Raw genomic sequence first — 12,217 nt, forward strand, 5'->3', positions numbered from 1 at the left:
TAGATCTAATTTAATAATCCCATTTCAGCATAATTCTTTAGTTGACTGTATAAATATCTCTCTCATTGGTTCTTGCTTTGCATCTTGCTAGTTCCAACATTAATACACTAAGTTAAATAATCCTCTGACAGAAGATTATTATATATTTCTATGAAAATGAGATGTTTCTTAAAGTTATATTTTGGAATAATGTTTTTAGGGTCAGAGAGAAGTTAAGAAACTACAGAGAGTTCTCATTTACCATTCATCTAGATTTCTCCAGTGATAATATTATATATAACCACAGTACAATAGTCAAAACCAGAACATTAATATGAGTGTACAAATGCTATTAACTACAGACCATATTCATATTTCATCAATTTTTTACAGTCTTCTGTGTATGTTCTATGAAATTTTATCATATATACATATTTATGCAACCACTGTTATAATTAGAATAAAAAATGTTTCATCACCACAAAGGAACTCCATCATAGTAACAATGATCTGTTCTGCATCGCTACAATTTTGTTCTTTTCATAGTGTTATATAAATGGAATGATTTCATATGCATTCTTTTGAGACTGACTTTTTTCATTCAGCATAATTTCCTTGGAATTTATCCAGGTTGTAGCATGTGCCAACAGTACATTGTTGGGTAGTAGTCTGTTCAAATAATATACCATGATTTGTTTATCTATTTATCCACTGAAGTATATTTTGGTTGTTTCCAGTTTTTGACTATTAGTATAAATAAGGCTGTTATATCCATGTATTTATGTGCAGGTATTTGCATGAATATATAAGTTCTTATTTCTCGAGGTTAAATACTCAGGAGTGGAATTTACAGAAATTTGATAAGTATATGTTTAACTTTATAAGAGACTACCCAAATATTTTCCAGAGTGTCTGTACCATTTTACAATCCACTTGCAATGCCCAAGAGATCCAGTTCTCCTCATGCTCACCAGCACGCCCAACAATCAGCAGTTCATATCTTAGCAATTCTAGGAGCTGTAACCTGACAAGTTGGGGTTTTAAGTTACATCTAACTAATGATTAATGATGTTGGACAACTTTTCATCTGCTTACCTGTATATAGGGAAGCGTCTGATTAAGCGTGTGCCTGTTATTTTTTAAATAAGGTTGCTTGTGTTTATACTCTTATGTTTTGAGAATCCTCTATATAGTCTAGATATATGATCTATTGGGCTCATCTAATGAGTTTTAAGATTTCAGTTATTTTTCACTTCTAAAATATCTATTCGATTCTTCTTTTTATCTTCTGTTTCTTTGCTGAGACTATTTTTTTTTTAATTGGTTCCCAGGGTATCTGTGATTGCTTATTAGAGCATTTTTATAATTTCTGTTTTAAAGTTGTTGGCAGATAATTCTATTTTTGCCTTCTTGGCATTGTCATCTCTTGTCTTTTCTCATTTTACTTGAGATTTCCCTGGTTCTTGGTAATTTTGGATTGTATTTTGAATTTTATCCTCTCTGCCTCTGGTTGCTATTTAAATCTTTCATTTCAGTTGTCAGTATTTAGGTTCAGAATGTGCATTCACATCTCACATTTGTGGACTGTGGTTCAAAGGGCAATTTATATTCCAAAGGCTTTGCAGTTCTATTCTTGTCTGCCTTGCTTGTCAGACCAGAAAGTCCAATTTAAAACCTGGGTGGTATTCTACACCATAATTCTCTTCTCAAAGCTTTTGTTATTTTGATTTTGTTGGATTTTATGGATGGGCCACTTGGGGATGAGTCTCAGCTTCCTACACAAATTTAAAGGATTCTTTTCTCTATGTCCCTTCTTTCCATAATCCTTCCTTGCACTTTAGCTGAAAAAGGAAGGGACTCCAAGTCTCTACTGTCACTTGCTTAGTGCAGGGCAGGGCAGGGACAGTCAACGGGGATCCTCCCCTTAGCCCCCAGGTTGCATCATCTACAAGAATTTCCCTTTTGATTCTAAATAGCTTACTTCATATATTGAAACACCAAATACCAGTGGTTTCCCTCTCCTTGCCTAACACTCCTGTTTCCTCAAAGCCATTTCTGACTGCTTAAAGGCAGGCTCAAGATGCATAAGTGAGAGAGAACAAACAGATTAACATTATAAATTTTTATTATATTTCTATAGACCATGCTCGATGTAGATTTCCCAGTAGGTATGAAAATGTATGCAATGTATGTTTTAATTATTATGCTCAGCATTGGCTGTCTGTTTATATTACTGTTGACATATACTCCTAGATGTTTGCTCTAGAGTGTACTTGCTGCTTTTCACTGTAATGCTTTCTCTGGAGCTGTGTTATGAAGTGTCTGGTCATAAAATTTTATTATCTTTACACAGTGACAATGATGCAATTGAGGATTGCATTCATATTTAGTATTTGGACATAAAAAGTCACAGATGTGATTAATAAAAGACTTAATAGAAGCAACAAGGATTTCGAAGTTAAGCACCCCTGTTTTCCAATCCTAGCTCTGCTGTATAAATTTGTGGAAGGGTACTACCTCCTGAGAGCTTGTTCCCTCATTTAGGATGGAGATGATCACAACGCTAAAAGGGTGTGAGGCCTAGTTAACATTTAATAGAGACCATCAGGACACATTCTGGTGCAATGATTGTCCATTCACTTCTCTAATAGACACAAAAAGCAGAAAATGACTATAAAATTTGGTAGCAATGTAAAATTAAATGTAAAAGTTATGATCTAAGCCAGGAAATTATTTCAAATCAAATGGGACCCTCTAATGCCACTCTTCTCTTTACAAAAAGTGAAGCTAAGGGTTGAGAGGCTAAAATGACTTCTTAGGAGTATTTCCTGTGTCCAGGAGCAAATCTGAGACCTGAGCTCTCATCTACTAATCAGTAGATTTTAACACCATGGCATAAACATCCCATATATAAACACTCTAAAATAACTATATTATATCCATTAATGTGTATGACAGGCCCTAACATGCTATAAAATGTAATCATAGCATAGAAACTACGACTGTACTGTATCATACACTAATATAATTAACTGGCATGCTAATTGCAACAAACATTAAACATTTAACTAAAAATAAAAACCTTTCTTGCTTTAGAATCCTGGAGCTCCTGGGGATGATATAGATGATTCTAGTCATTCTAAAAAGCTATCTAGGATGTTCACATACTTTTTATATTTGAATACAGACGTTCTTATAGCAAAGAAACAAAAATTATGCCATTGAATATGTATTTGCAAACATATTACTAGCTACGGAGTGTTTGAAGGCATCCTTAGGACTTTGGGAGGACTTGGAAAGAGGTATTTTTACAGCATTTGCTCTGACCTAGCTTGAAAGTTTATGGAAAGGCTCTTCAACTTTTACTAGCTCATACTTTATCCAGTGCTTTAAAAAGTAACAACAACAGCAACAAGCAGATGGTTCTTCTAGATAAAGAAGGAACAAGTACCATACATATTATTTGTTTTGTTAACTCTCCTATGCATGTTTTGGAAATAGACACTCTATTTATAGACATTTTTCTTATCAGGATATGTGTAGCCTTTGACTAGCATTGTGCTAATGCTTTCAGAAACTACTCAGTTTTTGGTAGCTAGCTCTTACCCTGAAACTGGAAAATGCTGGAGATGAAGCTTGGTGGGTAATTTATACATGGTGGCTAATTGACCAATTGGGGCAGTCAGTCCCTGCTGTTTTGAGGTCTCTGACTTGACAGTACCCTCCATCCTTCACCAAGTCCTTTTCTGTTAATCAGCTCCATTCCAGTGTCTTCCTAGTCCCTATTCCCCAAGCTGTCACTTCATTGATGAGAGAATTGTTTCCTGTTGGGTTGTTTCCTCCTAAGACCCAGGCAGAAGAAAAACAAATCTAATTTCTATATGCTCTCATAGTTATCTTTAGTAAATCAGATTTTTTTGTTGTTGTTGCTTAGATCAACTTGACCAACACAATTTTATCTTTGACTCACGATCCATTTTTGAGGTAAAACATCCTACTGGAACTTTGATATTATTGGAACTTTCAATTCTGTTTTTTAAAGGAAAGAAAAATCAAAACAATATTCTCATGAAAATAACTTATCCTCCCCTTTTTATTTTCTAATATCAGATAATCACAAATTGAGCCTTAGCTACTAATCCAAATACGGATAACTTTGAGTTGTTTTTACATTTATTTTTTATCCTCCACATCAAATGCTCTAAAAATGTTTGCCATTCCAGCCTTATCGCCAAACTGCTCCGGTGTGACATGTGTTACATGGTAGCAATGATCTGAGTGCTATTTATCAGAAGCCCCAATTTGAATCTCTTCTGTCTTCAGCCTTGCTTTGAAGAATGCTTGGATATGTCTGGCATTCTCATAAGCTGGCCATTTAACGACCGTTTTTATGTCCAAACCAAGAAACCTTATATTCTACAAGAACAAGCAAAATGCTCTAGTTTCTGCTAGAGGGCAAATTTGAATACAGCTTGCTGTCTGTCACTCAAATTGTTCTAGATCCAGCACTTACAGATTTATATATTGATTCTTGGGTAAGAGGCCTGTAATAAAAGAGTAAGTGAAAAATAAAAGTAGCTCTTTCTAAAGTTTCCACAAAGTATTGAGAGGACGAGGCATCAGAAATGTTGCTGTCACATGGGCAAGGATGAGAGATGACGCTGGAAATACAGACAGCCGCAGGGACCTTTCCGTGTCTCAGTGGCTGCTGCAGAGTAGAAACTGTCTGGCACATGTCCCAGGGGTGGCCATGGTAGTCACACCTGTGAGCAGCACCAGCACGATGTATTCAAGAGTCAAGGGCTTAGGGCAAAAGCAGTTTTGGTATGTGCCCCTGGGAGATAGGCAGCAGCGCAGCAACACATTCTGTGTGCTTTGGCTTTATAGTCAAACTTTTTCTGGAGAATAACAGAGAGACTATCTGTACTATTCAGGGTTATCCAGAGAAACAGAACCACTGAGACACACATGGACACACAGAGAAAATGAGAAGAAACAGAGAGAGAGAGAGAGGTGGAAGGAAGAGAGACAGAGAAAGAGAGAGAGAAAGGGAGAGAGAGGTTTTTATTACAAGCAATTGGCTCACACAGCTGTGGAGGCTGAGAAGTTTGTCAGGCCTTCCGTGGATTGTATGATACCCACTCACATTGGGGAAGGAATTTACTTTACGGAATCCACCAATTTAAATATTAGTTACATTTAGAAACACTCTCGCAGACACACCCAGAAATATTGTTTAATCCAGGCACCCTGTCGCCAATCAAACTAACACATGAAATTAACCATCACAACATCAAAGTTAGCTGAAGCAGAAGAGGAGCCAGAATGTTAGCTTGAAGGGCTGATCTGTGGCATATTCATTATGCACCCATCGGGAAATCTCAACTATGGGAGGAATTTGAAGAAAACTTGTTTTAATAATAGAAGGTAGGAAAAATTCAGGAAAATAATGGTTTTGTGACTCCTCCTATACCTCTGCTGACTGATGTGGCCAGGGAAAGTTAAATTATTTTTTCTTACATGGCTCTGTTATTTTTAAAGGGACCTTTAGAGAGAGAAAGAAAAGTAGAAAAAAAAACTTTGAGAGATGTGTAGTTTGGGGAGAAAAAGAAGGGCTTTTCTTTTGTGATTTACTGCTGTTGGGGTAAGTTTAGACTTATTTACAATATTCACTGGTAAAATTTAATAAGTCTTTCTCTTGAGGATGCTGTTAATTGAGTAGTAAATGTACTGAGTTGTATGAACTATGATTTGGGTCCTGTATCCCAAAGACACATAGTACAAGAAAATTATGTTTTCCTTTTTTTCCTTGAAGCCCAAATAACTACCTCCTCTATTTTCCAAGGGAGTATGCACCAAAGAGATTAATTAACATGACAAAAATGTGTATATACTTTTTTAATGTAATAAATTCTCCTCAGTTTAAGTGTTTAAAACGTACAATGAAGTAGGTGACACCCTGAAAATGAAACAATTGCATTTGGAAACATAAACTGCCAGCCAACTTTGTCATTTTCAACTTTTACCACAAGAGCTGAACTTCTCTTGGTGAACTTCTGCTCTCCACTGTATAGACCATACCTCTCAGTCCTGCAGAAAGCATTAGCAGATTCTGTCTACTGAAGATAAAATGGAGATAAAACATCTCTGAGGCAATAAAGTTGATGAATAAAGATTTGATTTGCAATTTAAATTCAACTCTTTCTACAATTTCTGTGAAGTCTTCCCACCTGCATTATTCCTGCAGGGTTTGTTAACTGCTTCTCTAAACTAAGATGCATTCAGAAGTCTGCTCTGTCTATGAAAGGGCCATAAAGATACTGACTGGTCATCATTTTTGTTATATGTTTATTGAATACCAGTACAGTGGTTTTCATTGGAAAGTGTGAGTGATCTAACCAGGTTAGTCCAACTTCTGAAACCTTAACAGTAACCAAGCTTGCAGGAATTTTATGAAAAAGAAATCTTTCCGTAGCTATCTAGATATACAGATTAGTATAGGAAAATACACACACACACTGTATATATACAGACATGTATAACCATATGAATAGACTAGATAGATATAGATAGATAAAATAAAATGAGAACTTTTCTGAAACAAAAACACAGACACCACAATTGGGGACTGAAATTTGCATATCTCTAACAACGTTTGGTGTACTAAAATATACCAAACTCTTACTTGTAATCAAAGAAATACTCTTGTGTATATTTAAGGATACCCATAAAATATACCCCACTTTCCAATGTGAGCTCACTTGGTAACAGATAGTAGTGTAGGTGAGGCTCATATGTGAGACATCCTTTTACTCCCTAAAAATGAGCCTTAGTGTTAGACTTTTCTAACCAGCCACAGTCAATGCTTGCACGTCAGGCCTCCCTGAAGGAGAGCTCTTGGAACCCAGAGACGCAGAGAAGAAATATTCTTTCCTAATATGAATGTGTCTAACTCTATTTGCTTGAAGGTTCCCTGTATGTCAAAGCCTATGCTAACCACTATATTAAATCAACTAGTTGATAAAATATGCAGTAGATACTGATACTCTCTTCATTTACACATGGAGAAACCATGGTAGCTAAAAGTTAAGTAACTTGTTTAAAGTCAGTTTATTCGTCGTCGTCGTCGTCGTCGTCGTCAGCAGCCGTCCGTCTCGAGAGATGATGGTGTAGCTTCTTAAGAGTCTATCTGCACCGCTGAGAATGGCTGTGCAGTCCGACTTGGGAGTGACACGGTATCTGTCTCCTCCCGTGTTGAATCGACATCTTGCGATGACGCTGGAGTGTCCTCTCCAGTGAAGCTGAAGCTACAGAGCCTGGGCAGGGTGATTTGGAGGGTCTGCTGTTGCCCATGCAGGAGACCCCCCCTCTCTTCGCAGCTGAAGGATCCAAGGGAAAGACGGAGTCAATACAGCTTGGCTTCAGGTGCGCCGCAGGAGTTGCGGTGTTGAGTACAACGTCAAACCACCTTAGGGACTCCGGCTCCGGATTTTCTGTCGGGGTTTACTCCCTTAGCCTTTCCCCTGAAGAGGTATGCCGCAAGGCAGTGGAGGTTTTTTGGAGTCAGAGTTTTCCTTCTCTGATGTGCCCTGACTGGAAGATCGAACCAGCGACACTTAGCTCGCAGGCCGACGCTCAATCCACTGAGCCAAACCAGCCAGGGTAGAAAGTCAGTTTATTATAAATAAACTAATGCTCAGAGTTTAATTAACTTGCTCAGTCACAAAGCTCAGAATTAAATGTAGGGCTACTATACTCAACAACACAATCTGTTTCACTACACGGCGTTACCTTGCAAAAAAATGTGATAGGCTCTGCTTAAATGTTTACCTGACCAAATCCCCTCAGAGAAAACTGCCTTTATCAGCCTTCTGAAGGGCAGCAGGTCTCCGTACTTTAGATCCTAAGAACTTATGCTAATGGCTAGCTGGATCAGGGGTGGCTCCTACACAGTGGTAACCATCCATACGCTCTCTAGCTGACTAGGATTTGTGAAGCTTGGATCCAGAAAGGTAAGATCAGTTCAGTAGAATTTTCTGAAGAATTGGAACAAAGAAACCGAGAGACTGGAATTTAGGTGGCATGAGTCATTATTATAAAGGATTCCCTGATGTTGAAGAAAATTCCTGAAGCCATGAAAATTATCAAGAAAGTTCAAAAGAGAGGGTGAACTTTAGAATACCAGCAAATGATTCTGTTTTCTATGTACATATTGGATTTAAATTAGAGCTTAATGTTCATTGAAAATGGTTGTACTTTTTAGCAAATAAATTAGCAAGTGAATGGCTATCATACTAAAAAGTTATATAACTAAATTTGACAAGACATGTTTAATGTTAGATCTTTAATTTTACCATTTTGGTTAATTATATGATTTAAAACAATATTTAAAACTTACTGTTAGGGCCAGAGACTGACATGTTGCCTGCTCTGTGAACTGCCACCTGTGCCAGGCCTTGGAAATCAGGCTATGGCCAGTGGTCACTGTGTTTTCAGAAACTGTGGCCGGCAGGTACCCAGGACCTGAGCCACCACAGCCATATACCTGATCATGAGCTTCCCTACTATCAAAAGCAACTAAGGCATGGCCACCAGAGTCCTGCTGAGAACCAGTTACACCCACATTGCCCCTTCCCCTCTCCCTTAATCATTTCCCAGGAACAAGGACCATAAATCTCCCAACAGCCATCCCTAATCAGAGGACATTGTTGTTTTGCAAACACCTACCCCCTGGACCTCTGGAACCAACTAGCAGGATGACTCATGCCTGGGGGTGAGTCCTTAAGAATCCCTCTACCCCTTCCCTTGGTGCCGCAGTCTGTTTGGACTCAGCACACTTGATCACTGTGTCTCCCTTATAATAACAGCCCTTAATTGGACTTTTCTGGCTCCGGGTCCTTTCTTAGCCATCTCGGCTACATAACACCTAGCCTTCTTCATTGGCCATGAAATTTATTTAAATATGTGCCTTGGAATCTTTAAAAGGTAAAGAAAAAAATCACCTCATTTTTCCTCCCCGAAAATATGGATGTTACTTAAGAAGCATAATTAAGAAAGCAGTTACAAACTAGAATAATTTACCTTCTTTTTTCAGGCACTGAATTGACCTTTAAAAATGATAATTGGTAAGTTAAATAAAAATTCACATGTGCTTGCCCTTTATCTAGCTGTCTATCAATATTTGTAAAATGTTTATATAACGAAATGGTTTTGGCATTTCTCTAACATATCACCTACCAATGATTGTCAAAATTTGATAACTACATAGAAATATTTTAAAGAAAACTATTTTCTTGAATAATTGTCATTATCAACAATAATTGGGGGAAACAGAAAAGAAATAAAGAAATTATTTCAAAATTCAGCAAATAAAAAAAAATAATAATGTCCTGAATAAGAGGGGTGAGAAAATTACAATGGATTTAATATATTAAAATTTAGGAAAGAGATGTATGATGATAACTTGAATGTTGTGAAAATACTGTAAATACTCATGAATTTTAATAAACTTTTTTTGGAAATGCTAAAGTTTATCAAATTAATGTTTTAGGTTTATAAATATAAATATGGGAAAATACTTCACATTTTCTGCCACCATTTTTGTTGATTGTGAACTATTAGAACAGCTTTTGCATACCGAGGATTTCTGGCTACCTTGGTTTACATATGACATTTTTCTTTTTCTTTATGTAGCTTCAAAAATAGCCATTTAGTTTTTTCTCTTTTTGTTTAGTGGATATCAAACAAGGATATTCAGATAATTCTTGCTAGTGCTTTTAAAATAAACAACCTACCAAAAATGCACTTACCTAAAAGAACACAATGAGACAAACGTGGATGAGACATTTAACTAGGTACAAGAAAGTTATTAAATTATTGAATTAGTAACTATGGCTATTTTAGAAAAACAGTAAATTAATATTTTATAACTGAGGGCTCTTTAAGAAAAATATGGTTTTCAAAAAGTCAATAAATAGGACAATAGTTACAACTTGAATGAAAATATCATATAGGTTTATTATTCAAAACTTTTAACCTTAAACAGTAGGTGTTATTATCAGATTCAAAAAATATCCTTCACATTTCAAGAAATTAAAAAATAAACTAGATAGAATTAAAACCATTATAAATCTGTGTACCTACACTGATGAGTATGTTGAGTAGGGATGAAACTGTTGATACCTTAGAACACACTGTGTGCAGTATCCTCTCTTATCCATTGTTTCACTCTCCTTCCACGGTTTCAGTTACCTGTAGTCAACCACTCTAAAAATATTAAGTGGAAAATTCCAGAAATAAACATTTCATAAGTTTTAAATTTTCTTCAGCTCTGAGTATCATAAAATCTCATGCCATCCTGCTTTGTCCCATCTGGGATATGAATCATCCCTTTGTCCATCCCATCTATCGTCGTCGTCGTCGTCGGCAGCCGTCCGTCTCGAGAGACGATGGCGTAGCTTCCTGAGAGTCTATCTGCACCGCCGAGAATGGCTGTGCAGTCCGACTCGGGAGTGACAATCCCTGCCGCACTTGGTACAGGTGAAGGCAGATGGCCGTTGTTGCTGCTGTATACACTATTGCCCACTAGTCTCTTAGTTGTCATCTGTAATATCATATTGATAAATACTTCATTTTGTTTTTTATGATACTTTTATCATGTATATTAGCAGTCAAAATCTTGAAAATATTTAAATTTATATTTTAATTTTTATCTACTAACACATTGCCATCTAAAAAATAATATATTTTTTTATCATGGCCTGGATTTTAGTCTGATCTTGTCCAATTTTATTTGATTTTAAATTTATAACCACTAGGGAATGGGACTAAGGTACACATTTAGAATACCTCAGATAAGGTTTTATTAGTGTACTGAAGTAAAATGTCAATTAAATGTTAATACTTTTTCTTTATAGAAACTAAAAAAATTCTAACTCCCAATAAGTTTCAAGTAAAAAATGTGCTGAAACCAAGAGTGATATTTGAAATAGTCTCAGTAATAAGATGTCATGGATAATGACATACAATATAATTTAATTGGTAAAGCATGCAATGTTAAAAACACCTAAGGCTTTTAACCTAATTAACATTAAGGAGTAAATTCCTCAAAGCAGGTGCACTGGAAATAACATGTCTGATCTGGTGGACTGTTGTTTAAATAACTAGCTGGTGTCTATATTTATAACTAAGTGACAAAATGACAAGTTTAAGTTAGACAACCACTTACTTAAACTGCTACCCACTTACACACTAGGGAGTACTGTTTACTTAAACAGATTTCTCAGTTCACTTGAATAGGACAATTAAGTATACACACACCAGATATTTGTGAGTTTTCAATGTGTACTGATGCTAGACTCTGGCCCTTTTATTAATGTCTAATTAAATAATACAGCAAATCATGGAGGATATTATGTGTATATCTTTTAGCCAAGTAAATAAATTTCAATTAATTTAACTGGGGAAATCCTTCCATCCAACAATTTTAAGGTAGAGTGACAATTTTGGTACCCTGATTTCACATGACTGATAAACCAAATCTCTCTACAGGCACAGAGAATGAATGGTTTTTCTGGGGAGAATTGGACAATTACATTATTCATGGGTAGTAAACTAATGCAGACCAGAAGGATAGTTAACAATAAGTCACTTAAACCACATTGCTATTGTTTCCCTGGAGTGGGATTTTTACTGATGCCCATGCATTTTTGTCTCAGCTTTTGCTCTCTTGCTTTCACTTAACACAATGACATAGAAGTTCAGTCTTGCACAACCAACCAATGGCATATGTAGCCAAGTCTTTGTTTTTCTGGGTTCTCCCTCCTTTATGTGCATCTGAGTGGATAATGCAGGCAGTTGGTGGAGGAAGTTTATCTTTATTTCAGGGCAAGGGAGGAAGAAGATTCTTCATTTTGACTTCAAGTCTTTTTTATTTCTAACTTATTGTTTATACTTTTTATACTATACTTTTATAGAACTAATAATTTGATCCCTGTTTTTTCTTCTCATAATGCTTTTTTTCACCTGGAAGGGAAAAAAAATTGCTCAATTAAAAATAGTCTCCAACAATTTACAATCAACTAGTCACCCACTCAGTCAGAAGGTTGGAAAAGATTGAAGCAAAAAGATAATAACTACTAGCCAAGAGATTCAACATATTTTTTATTACTCTGAGACCTACCTCATTTCTTCTTCTATGTTTTGAATGTATATATTATTCCTAAGTCTCACTATTGTA

At 36.2% G+C, this 12,217-nt stretch overlaps 1 long non-coding RNA gene across 1 annotated transcript in view; it reads left to right on the forward strand.

Moving 5' to 3' along the window:
* Positions 1–8,801: 8,801 nt before the first annotated feature.
* LOC150012044 (uncharacterized) overlaps positions 8,802–12,217 on the forward strand; it is a 50,369-nt gene continuing 46,953 nt past the window's right edge. Inside the window, exons 1-2 of the long non-coding RNA XR_016510700.1 lie at positions 8,802–8,964; positions 9,074–9,104. This is a non-coding gene — a long non-coding RNA (uncharacterized LOC150012044). The remainder of the gene's footprint in view (positions 8,965–9,073; positions 9,105–12,217) is intronic.

This window comes from Furipterus horrens, unplaced genomic scaffold (assembly GCF_987537825.1).
Source record: "Furipterus horrens unplaced genomic scaffold, mFurHor1.1.pri manual_scaffold_4, whole genome shotgun sequence".
Classification (NCBI taxonomy): domain Eukaryota; kingdom Metazoa; phylum Chordata; class Mammalia; order Chiroptera; family Furipteridae; genus Furipterus; species Furipterus horrens.